This window comes from Periplaneta americana, chromosome 17 (genome assembly GCF_040183065.1).
Source record: "Periplaneta americana isolate PAMFEO1 chromosome 17, P.americana_PAMFEO1_priV1, whole genome shotgun sequence".
Classification (NCBI taxonomy): domain Eukaryota; kingdom Metazoa; phylum Arthropoda; class Insecta; order Blattodea; family Blattidae; genus Periplaneta; species Periplaneta americana.
In genome coordinates this window covers 33,750,561-33,760,860 of record NC_091133.1, presented here as the reverse complement: position 1 = coordinate 33,760,860, position 10,300 = coordinate 33,750,561, and the positions used below count along the sequence as shown (strand labels likewise).

The 10,300-nt window shown below is 35.8% G+C and overlaps 1 protein-coding gene across 14 annotated transcripts in view; it reads left to right on the top strand.

The window, feature by feature from the left end:
* The first annotated feature begins 373 nt into the window (after nt 1-373).
* LOC138692556 (uncharacterized) overlaps nt 374-10,300 on the top strand; it is an 84,626-nt gene continuing 74,699 nt past the window's right edge. For 9 of the 14 annotated variants that reach the window (XR_011330080.1, XR_011330076.1, XR_011330077.1 and 6 more), the window contains exon 1: nt 975-1,614. The gene's annotated coding sequence lies outside the window, so the exon portion shown is untranslated. Of the gene's footprint in view, nt 520-560; nt 649-736; nt 911-974; nt 1,615-2,722; nt 2,915-10,300 lie in introns of those variants that run through there. The other 5 variants (XM_069815522.1, XM_069815523.1, XM_069815524.1 and 2 more) reach the window with 5 other exon arrangements.

Here is a 10,300-nt window from a genome sequence, read left to right as displayed (position 1 = left end):
TGTGGACACCAGAGCTTGGCAGACAGCGCCTCGTGGTGGAATTGAGAAATTATCCAATTTCAAGAAAACATTACTATTGTCTAGGCCGTATACAAAAAAGCGAAGGAACATCAAGTGGGCCGTGCTTTTTCAGAAGTCGATTTCAACGATTCAATCATACATTACGAATCGATTCTTCTCAGTCTGCGATTCCAACTATTCTTTTGAATCGTCAACAAGTTCACGATTCTTCCCAGTCTGCGATTCCAACTATTCTTTTAATCGTCAACGAACGACTCGCAGAACACTTTCCTTTGCAAATCACGCGTGGAACAAAAACGTTCTACATCTCTCGCATAGATGGCATAAGAGGCGAGATATTGGATTGTTTCTTTCTCATTGGCTGCAACCATTCAGCATGACCCCTATTAGTCTACAAAATTACCCAAGATAATGTTTCTAAATTATAACTTATCAACTGAACCTTATTATGAAGTACATTTTTTGCATTGCATTTCTATTTAACTATGCAAATTTCAGGTTTGTGTTCATTATTTTCCATACTTAACAAATGCAGTATTTTGATTCCACTCTCGCTCGCATAGACAAATAACAGAAAGATCTGCAGCTCAATGCTAAAACGATGTCAACATAGGCTGCCAGGACCATGTGAATAGTTCGCATTGAGCTCGTTTATAATCATAGACAAATAACAGTTTATAAATGTTTTTTGATTACTGTTCTTTCGTTTCAACAGGGTTGGCGACGCTGTAATGCAAGTCTATCGATAATCGGCGTGGGCTCGGATCACTGCCATCGTGATCACGACGGCAGTGGCTCGGATTGTCAATCTGGAATAAGTTTAAAAAATCTTTTTATCCTCTTAGAAAAAGTCAAAATGTCGTATTTATTGGGTTTTATTTACAGGTTTACAAGCATTTCATAACATTTTGTAATGTGCCATATGGTTAAATTGTTGAATTAATTGAAAGTATAGTCTTAGTTACATATTAGCGTGTATTAATGGCTGTGGTTTAGTCTCGAAGCTTGTCTTGTAGAAGTATTTTGCTGTCTCTGGCGTGGAAGTGTAATGGGTAGTTCTTAATATGTGATAATAGATGTACAATGTAAGTCATTTATTATTAATTATTATTTAATTGTTTGGAGCCCAATTGTTTTGTAAAATGTTAAAGATTGAGTAAGATTTTCACAAGTGAGACATATAACGTTTGCTGTTATTGTAATATGATTATGTTCGTAATGAATAATCCGAAGGTTTTTCGTAAACCAGAAGGTAATATTATTTATGCTTTGTAATGTCTTACAAATTGAAGGAGGCCTATGTACTGGCGTACAGATCCCATTAAATTTATTCAGGAATAAGTGCACGCAGCTTGGCTTATATATAAACTAGTTCAAACTGTCAGATGTTTGCATTCTTTGTCTTTTGTGAAGTTTGTGGGATGTAATCATGCATTCTGTAGGTTGTTACATAGGCTGTTCATATGCAGTATTTGATAATTTCTTTTATTGCAGTTTTTTTGTTCGTAAATAGTGGAAATAATGCAGTTCAAGTTTTGAGTTATTTCTGAGGATATATGGAGAAAATCTGGCTATATTACCTCACAATACCGCGTAAGTACTTACGTCGTTTTTAATATATTTATTATGGTTACTATGACAATAGATATCGTAGTTAAGTACATCGCTTTTAATAGGAAATTCTACTACTATCACTATTAATAAAACTACAAAGACACCCCCTTTAATGATCAAGCAAGGAGTTGCATGGGGGGCTCCACTCTCACCAATTCTATTTAATGTTGCCATTGACTTCGTGATGAAGGAATTAAGCGAAAGTAATATCTCTGAAGAATATGGATACAATATATCACCTCAATTAAATCTTTCCATTTTTGCATTTGCGGATGATATCGTAATACTGTGTAAAAATAAATCTGCCGCTCAATATTCAACATCATTGACTATGAATTCCTTAGCTAGAATTGGTCTTGAAGTAAACCCGCATAAAAGTAATGTTAATACACCTACATAAAGGATGTCTCTGCTCTGATTCCCTTACCTTGATCGATGGACAAGAAATATCTTGCATCAAATCAGATGAAGTCGTCAGATATCTTGGCATTACTTTTAATGATGAAATAAAATTTAATGCGGCGGAACTAATTGAAAAACTGACAAAATCTTAATCAGCTGGTCACTTCACCCTTACTAATGCCGGACCAAAAGATAAATATATTAAATCAATATATCTGGCCTCAGTTGGTTTACCCCTTCCAATGTGCTCCTTTAAAAGATCTTAAAGTGAAATTTCTATCTGATATTGACAAATTAATTTGCAGTGCTGTTAAGGAAATAATTAACATTCCTACTGACACACCGGATGCTATGTATGCACCAAGAAGATTGCTAGGTTTAGGAGTCTTTAAAGCCCAGTGGGAAGCTTACCTTCAGCATTTAAATATTTGTTAAAAACTTTTACACGTTGACAACCCTCATGTAGCAGCCACTCGGAATCTTCCAAACGAAATTAAACATTGCATCAAACAATTACCAATTACCTTGGATTGCTCTGTACGTATTTCTTCTCAAAAACTAAGAAAAGCATTGCGTGAAGATTCTTTTCATCAATGCACAGTGGACCAGTTGATAAATCTGACGGGAAAAAATGTTATTTTTTAAAGTTGTGAAATCCATTTGTAACGTCTCACTTATGTTCTAGTATAACCGAGGATAGTTTATTGAGGTACAAAAATAAACTTCCTCCCTAAATGATAACAAGGGACAGCCCCAAACACACGAGTCAACAGTCTCTGCTCGCAAGCTGTGTTGAATAATCACGTTGCTGTTATAAGAATCAGCCGCAAACATAGTGATATATCCTTCAGAACACAACTGGAACCTAAACTCCTAGGTATGACATTATTGTTTAATAAATTTAAAGATGTATTTATACACATAATTATTATAATAAAACATAGTGTTTCAGAGTGTGTGTGCACTATGCTAAAAATTTTAGTTTCAAATTTTCATTTAGACTTTAAAAAAATTATAAGTCTGTCTAAGTTTCGATTTTGCTGTGATAACATAGCTGCATGTGTATATTTTAATATCCCATTTTAACATCTGTGGCATGTTTGCGCCTTTTGAGTAAAACCGCGTTTTTTTGTAGATCGGAGTCAGCAGGCGGGACATTTGTCGTGACTTGCCAAGAGCCGTATGAAGTACTTCATCCTAAATCTTCAAATAAAGTCTTGTATGAGTATGTCCTCAGGAGATATGATTTAGAACATTGTGCTAGAGATGTATTGCGCAGCATTCAATTGATTTTAAGTGCATTTAAGTGCGAATTCGATAAGCGCTGGAAGCAGTGCAGTCGAAAGAAGGACAGATTTAAAAAAAATTGCAGTTCTTGGTTGGAAAAAGAAGTTGCATTTCCCGAGAAAGTCTACGATGCTTATAAAGTGTCTCTTGCAGTTCAGTAGCCTCAAATTTATACTCCTTGGGTAGGAAGACCACGGAAAATTTCCAAAGAAAGTGGAATGAAAACCAAACGGAAATTAATACAGCCATTAACAAAGGAACGTTCGGATGAGGAGCTTATGTTAGCTGCAGAGGTTTCTTTGAGGGCTTCTGGAAAAAGGGATGCGGCAGGAATCATTAAAGAAGTTACGCAGACTACTCCCAGTAGGGCCAAAAAATATAAAAGGGCCTTTAAATCGCTTGGATTTAAACCAGTATCATACTCCAAAGAAGAGGCTTTAGCATTTATTGTAGATAATAATTTACAAAAAGACAATATACTAATAAAAGGAAAGGAGCTAAAGCAAGAGAATGTGAATTTATCCCGCATATAATATCGTAAGACAAGCGAAACTGCAGTGCTACCCACCAAGAGATAGTATAAAAGTGGCAGACAGTTCCGCTGAAATAGATCTGCAATCGATAGTTGGTCATACTATCGAACATCTTGTGGTTGCACAAGAAGATATATTTAGACAATGTGTTGGTGGTGATGAAACTATAAAAGCAGTAATTAAGTGGGGTTGTGATGGCAGCAGTCATAGGCCCGGTTGCATAAACGCAAATCAAATCATTCCCTGATCGTCAATCAGTTGATGTCTGATTTATTTGATTGTTCATTGCGTTGCACAAACGTGAATCTCCAATCAACTTGTTCCGATTTACTAATTGCTGATTTGAGAAAGAAATGCATTTGACAACAGCGCTATTTAGCAACCACAGCCAATTTGATGCTCTTTAAAAGTCGCGAAACGAATGCATCAAGTGGGCAGTGACTAGGAAAACAAGTGAATGTTTTGCTGTTTTGTTGCTTTTTGTAAAAAAGGAAACAGGCGGATTCTATTTGTATATAGACTACAATATAGTGAAAAAAAAACGAAGCAAACAAAAACAGAAAAAACAAATGTGAGGGGCCTTCTGTTGTGGGATTTGCTAGGGGAGTCGACAAGAAATTGGAATATGCATAGCCTCCATAACCCAAAATAATTGTATTTCCCATCTCTCTGTTTACAAATTGAGCTCGTAACCTACTTATTAAAAATATTGTGTTATGTGTAGAACCCTTCCAACGGGCTACAACATTCCAGAATTTCAATTATGGTGTAGGCTACATATTGCCTGTATATTCACAGAAAAGAAACCTTTTCTATTTCGATAAAGTTCGGCATCATTTCAACCAGGTGATTGGATGGGGATGTGAGCAGTCTATACAACTCTCTCTGGATTTCAAATTGTTCCCTGTCTGAGTTTGGGGACTTAGAGATGCTGCGATAACAAAGTATTTCCACACGTAACCTTGTGGACCCCAACAAGATCACCCAAGACCGCCTGAAAAATTCCAACAGCATAGAACTTTGTTCACAGAAGAAAGTGGAAGGTTTCACTTTGTCTGTCTGCATATATTTGCTTCAATTTTTGAAAGTAACAAACACATGAATCCTTACTTAACCTAAATCTTTGTTCAAATTCTCTGTCATTATACATAAAAACAATTCATGTCTGTCACAGAAATGCCTTCTTCTCAATAATATTTTTTTCATTCTAAAATTTCTTCATCAGAAGAATCCATTAAGTCGAAAACATATTGTTACGCTATAACTATTTACTGTGTAAATTACAGTAACTGCACTATAAAGAAAATAACATAAATACTTAACCAGCAAAAATCTGTTGATCAAATCTGATGGAAGACTGATCTTCGATCAAATACTGATTGTTCTTTCTGCAACAGAAATAGAGCTGATGGCCAATCAAACCCTCCTTGATCGCCAATCATATTTTGATCGGTGTTTCTGCAAGTGTATACAAATATACATTTCAAACTGAAAATTCCGAATACAGCGATTCCGATATGTTTATAATCTGCTTTATTCCTTTCCAACTATATAGCATCATAGACACTGATACAATGACGAAAGTTTTGTGGCAAAACCCTCGACCCTCTTTGCCAAGATTTTGTCGACCAATCAAACTATTGTACGAGAAGGAAACAGCTACTCTGACCAAGAGAGAAGTCAAATTGATGGAAGAGCAAATACAAACTTTAAGGCCTACCAGTTATAGTGTGTGGCACAGAACTTCATGTATTTTCAGAACTAGTATTCACAATGGTTGACGGTAAAATGTGCAATTCTGCTACAGAAACTTCAGCACAAAAGTGCTACATCTGTGGCGCTACCCCCAAAACAATGAACATTCATTGTAGGACAGAAACAGGGGACTGCAGCCGCTATGGATTTGAACTCTCTCCCTTGCATGCCTGGATCAAGTTTTTGAATATCTTTTACACATCGCGTATTGACTTGACATACAAAAGTGGCAGGTGAGAAAACGAGAAGAAAAAGAAGTAGTATCTTTAAGAAAACAAGAGATAATACAATGCTTTCGTACTGAAAAGGGACATTGTTGACCAGCCAAAGCCTGGAGGTGTTGGAAACTCTAATGATGGGAATACTGCTTGGCGATTCTTCAGTGAGCCAGTTAAATCTGCATGAATTACAGGAATTGACGAACAATTAATCAGACACTTTTCTGTCATTCTGCTCACAATATCGAGTGGTTTTTCAGTTGATGTAGAGAATTTGATGCATTTGCTTTTAAAACAAGAGATTTATATCTCAAACTTTACTCGTGGTAATTATTTCATGCCGGTCAGTGTGCACAAAGTGCTTATATATGAAGGAATAATTATTAGATCTGCAATATTACCAATTGGAATGCTCTCTGAAGAAGCTCAAGAAGCTAGAAACAAACAAATTAGGAAATATAGGGAAGGGCATGCACGAAAAATATTGCGAAAAACAGCATTAGAGATGTGTTGAACTTTCTTTTATTAAGTTCTGATCCTGTGATCTCAAATGCTTCTCCTTTTCCACAGAAAAGACAAGAATCTTTGCCTTAGCAGTTCGACAATTATTAAGCGAACCAAAAGTCCTGGAAAGGTCGCAAGGGACGAGCAAATGCCATGACAAAGCAGAAAATGACAGCAACACAGACAGCAGTGACGACGATGAAGATCATGATGATAATGGTGGTGGTGATAATGATTATGATTATGACTAAAACTGTTAGAACTGATTAACACAAACTTTGGACATGCCAGTTTTATGTTTAAACATTGTGGTAGATAAAGTAATTTTATAGCTAAGCTCTTGTTTAAGAAATCATAATTGAAGAAACAACAAGTTACGTGCCGGTATTAATTTTACCTCTATTTAGCAACAAATATGTATACATTAATTTGTGACAACATGTCAGTTAATATAATGCCTATCAGATGCATTTGTGACTTCATTATAATTTTTTCCCGTCAGATTTCATATCTGGCCCACTGTGCAGTGGAGCAAATTGAAAAGTAAAGATTTGCGAGTTGTTTTCTATTCTCACTGGAAGAAAGGTAATTCATGGATTTCAACCAAAAAAGGACTTTCGAGCAGTCAGTGGACGCAAACCATTAAGATGAACTGTAATACAATACCTGTTACTGTCCCTGGTAGAACTCTTGACTCAACCCGTTGCAGAAGATGCGACGAGCAAGAAATGCTTCCTCACATCTTGGGTTTCTGCCATCATGGAGAATTGCTCCAAATCAACAGACATAATATGGTTCCTTCTCTCATCACATCGTCAATCTGTCAGAATGCTTCCTATGAGGTTTATGAGGAGGTTGGTTGCGTCTCTTCTGATGGCTCTACTAGACGTGCTGATATCATCATAATTGATCAGCAGAAGGATAAGGGTGTCATTCTTGATCCTACAATCCATGCATGAGCAACAGCCACAAGAGGTGTGTCGTGAAAAAGAAGTCATATATGTGCCTTGTTGTCAGCATCTTGGAGCACAATACCACATCACACATTGGACAGTTTTTGGGCTCATGTTCGGTGCCCGTGGCACGATCCCACGAGAAACTTTAAATCAACTTAAACAATTTAAAATTTCTGATGCAACAATCGATGCCATAGGATCTCATGTGTTAAAATCATCCTTAGCTATAATTAGTAATCATTTGTACCCAACAAACTTTTATTTTAAATGATTTCCAATGTTTTCGTACCATTTATCTTAATGTTTTCTTTTTCCTTTCAAATTGTGACACAATTGGTTTTAATGATTATTCTTTATGAATTGATTAGTAGGCCGATCTATTCGAACCCTTATTTAGGGCGGCTTTTCTTTTTTGTTAAAAAAATCATCACTGAACAGCCATTCCATTTGGATGGGTGTGACATTTGCATAACATTTTTAACTAGTTTACTGACCCTCCATTTTTTGCAGTGCATGCTACAACTCTCATACTTGGATCACGGTGTAGTACATTAAACCTTGCACTTGCTGTGTAATTATTGTCACAGAATTCTAACCATACTTAAGATAGCAATGTAAGATGTCCGAGGACGGGTGTGACAAAAATATGCACTTGCAGTGAACACCTGTAATGAAAACAAGGGATAAATTTCGGAATACGGATACCTTCCTTTTCCCTCTTACTTCAAAATTCCAACCTTGTCACACAAAATAAATTATTGGCACTGAAGATTTTCGTTTCGTATGCATGATGATGTGAATTCGACAAACACAGACAAATAAATATTTTTTTTTGCAAGATAATTGTTAGTGAGATATCCGTATACTGAAATTTTCCCCCTTCTTTTCAAGATTTCTTCCTTTTCTTGAACTCTGTGCTTGGAACTTCTGGATTTGCTTCCAAAAGTTTTTAAGTAACTGCCTATATTTACTCGGGCTTTTAGGAAGCACCAAGCTGAGGAGTTCCATTTCCAGCCTTTGCCTATTGCTCTCTTTTACCTTTCAGCATCCTTACGTCCTTAGGCCTTCAGTTTGTTCATGCCAGCAGATAGACCTAGACCTAGTGAATAATATAAAAGACAAACATATCCCACACAGTACAACATTAGCAACTTTCGACATAACTAACCTATACATAAACATACCCATAAAAGATGCACTACAGATACTAGAACAGATGCTCAAAAACAACACACCACAAGAACATATTAAAGAAATAATCCACGTGACAGACACAATCACAAAAGAAAACTACTTCATACACAATAACAAACATTACACTCAAACCGGAGGCCTCCTTTGGGAGCACCCATTTCCAGCAAACGAGCACAGAATGCATAGAGTAGACATGAACAGCTTGGAGGTGAAGCCGCTTTTGTGGATAGTCGCCATTATGATGCTACCAAAACATTGGGCTCCTGGTTAGCACATGGGCAGTTGATTGTGATGTTGCATCGTTGTTTTAATTAATAAATAAACTAATTTCAATATGCCTACATGTGCTGCGTATGGCTGCACAAACAGGTTTTCAAAAAAAAAATTCCTGGAATAACTTTTCACAGGTAAATATGCATGTGTAAAATGTACTTACTACCGGTAGATAATGAATGATTTAGCCTAGGTTAGTCAGTTAGATTCGTATTGTTCACGTATTAGTTTGATTAAGAGAAAGGATTAGTGTATTGATATTATTGTAATTAATTTTTATAATCACTAAATCAGACTTACGCTTTGTAGAATTAGCATACGAGCGAAGCTAACCTAACAACCCATGTTGGAAGTTTGTGTCGCGTGCTATAGAAAATGGGTGTACTGAGGTTTCTCTTCAACTGAATGCACATATTCGTTTGATGAAGAAAAAGAAATAGTGTATTAATATTATTGTAATTAATTTTTATAATCACGAAATCAGATTTATGCTTTGCAGACTTAGTAGCTTCATTAACTCAGTTGTGATGTAACTTGACCCACTTGGTAATAAAACTTGACTTTTGTTCGCCGTTATAATCCAATTATATACTATAAAAGAAGAGCCTATCAAATATTATATGATTAAGAGCATTCCACTTTTTCTCTAAACAAAATCGGGACATCTATACAAAATACTGGCAAAAGGAAGAGAATGATAATTTGCATTAAGAAGCAAGTTGCATTATTAAATCGAAGCAAATGGATCAACCTATAAAAGTAATTATTATAGGTTAGCATTTTTATTGGACTAGTAGCAAAATAACGTCAAACTGTTATCTTCCTTTTTTTTATCATTGTTGTTTGTTTAACCTTCCAGAGTACCTATTAAATACCATACTGCAATTTGAAGACCTGTCAAAAATATGTATATATGTGATTTATCGATGACAGTTTTGCAATTTTTGCTAAAAATACGTGCCTAGCGATTCTGTATTACGAAACAAACAAAGTGTGAGTCCTCCAGGAAATTAGGGACATATGGAATTCCTATTATCATAAGATCTTCTATAACGTAATAGCTATTTTGCAATGTTTTGGTAGCAACAAGATGGCGTCAAGTCCATCAAACCGGCTTCACTCCGTCCAATGGTATTAAGATGCTAGTGTCTACTCTATGTCTTCTGTGCTCGTTGTTACCAGCATACTAGCAGAAATATTCATACACAACATAGAACAGACATTATATACTAAACAAAGACAACAACAAACACGCAGACAACATTATATATTGGCACAGATATGTAGATGAGATGCTTATACTATACAAAGGCCAGACGCTAAATAACCTAGATGTTGATACAGCATCGTAAAATAACCCAGTAAAATAAATATACAAAGGAAACAAAAGACAGATCCAAAACCAGCATCAACACATAAACAAAATACACCCAAAGCTACACTACACATTAGAAATTGAAAACAACAAATCCATAAATTTTCTAGACATCACAATAACAAAAGTCGACAACAAACACACATTCAAAGTCTACAGAAAACCAAC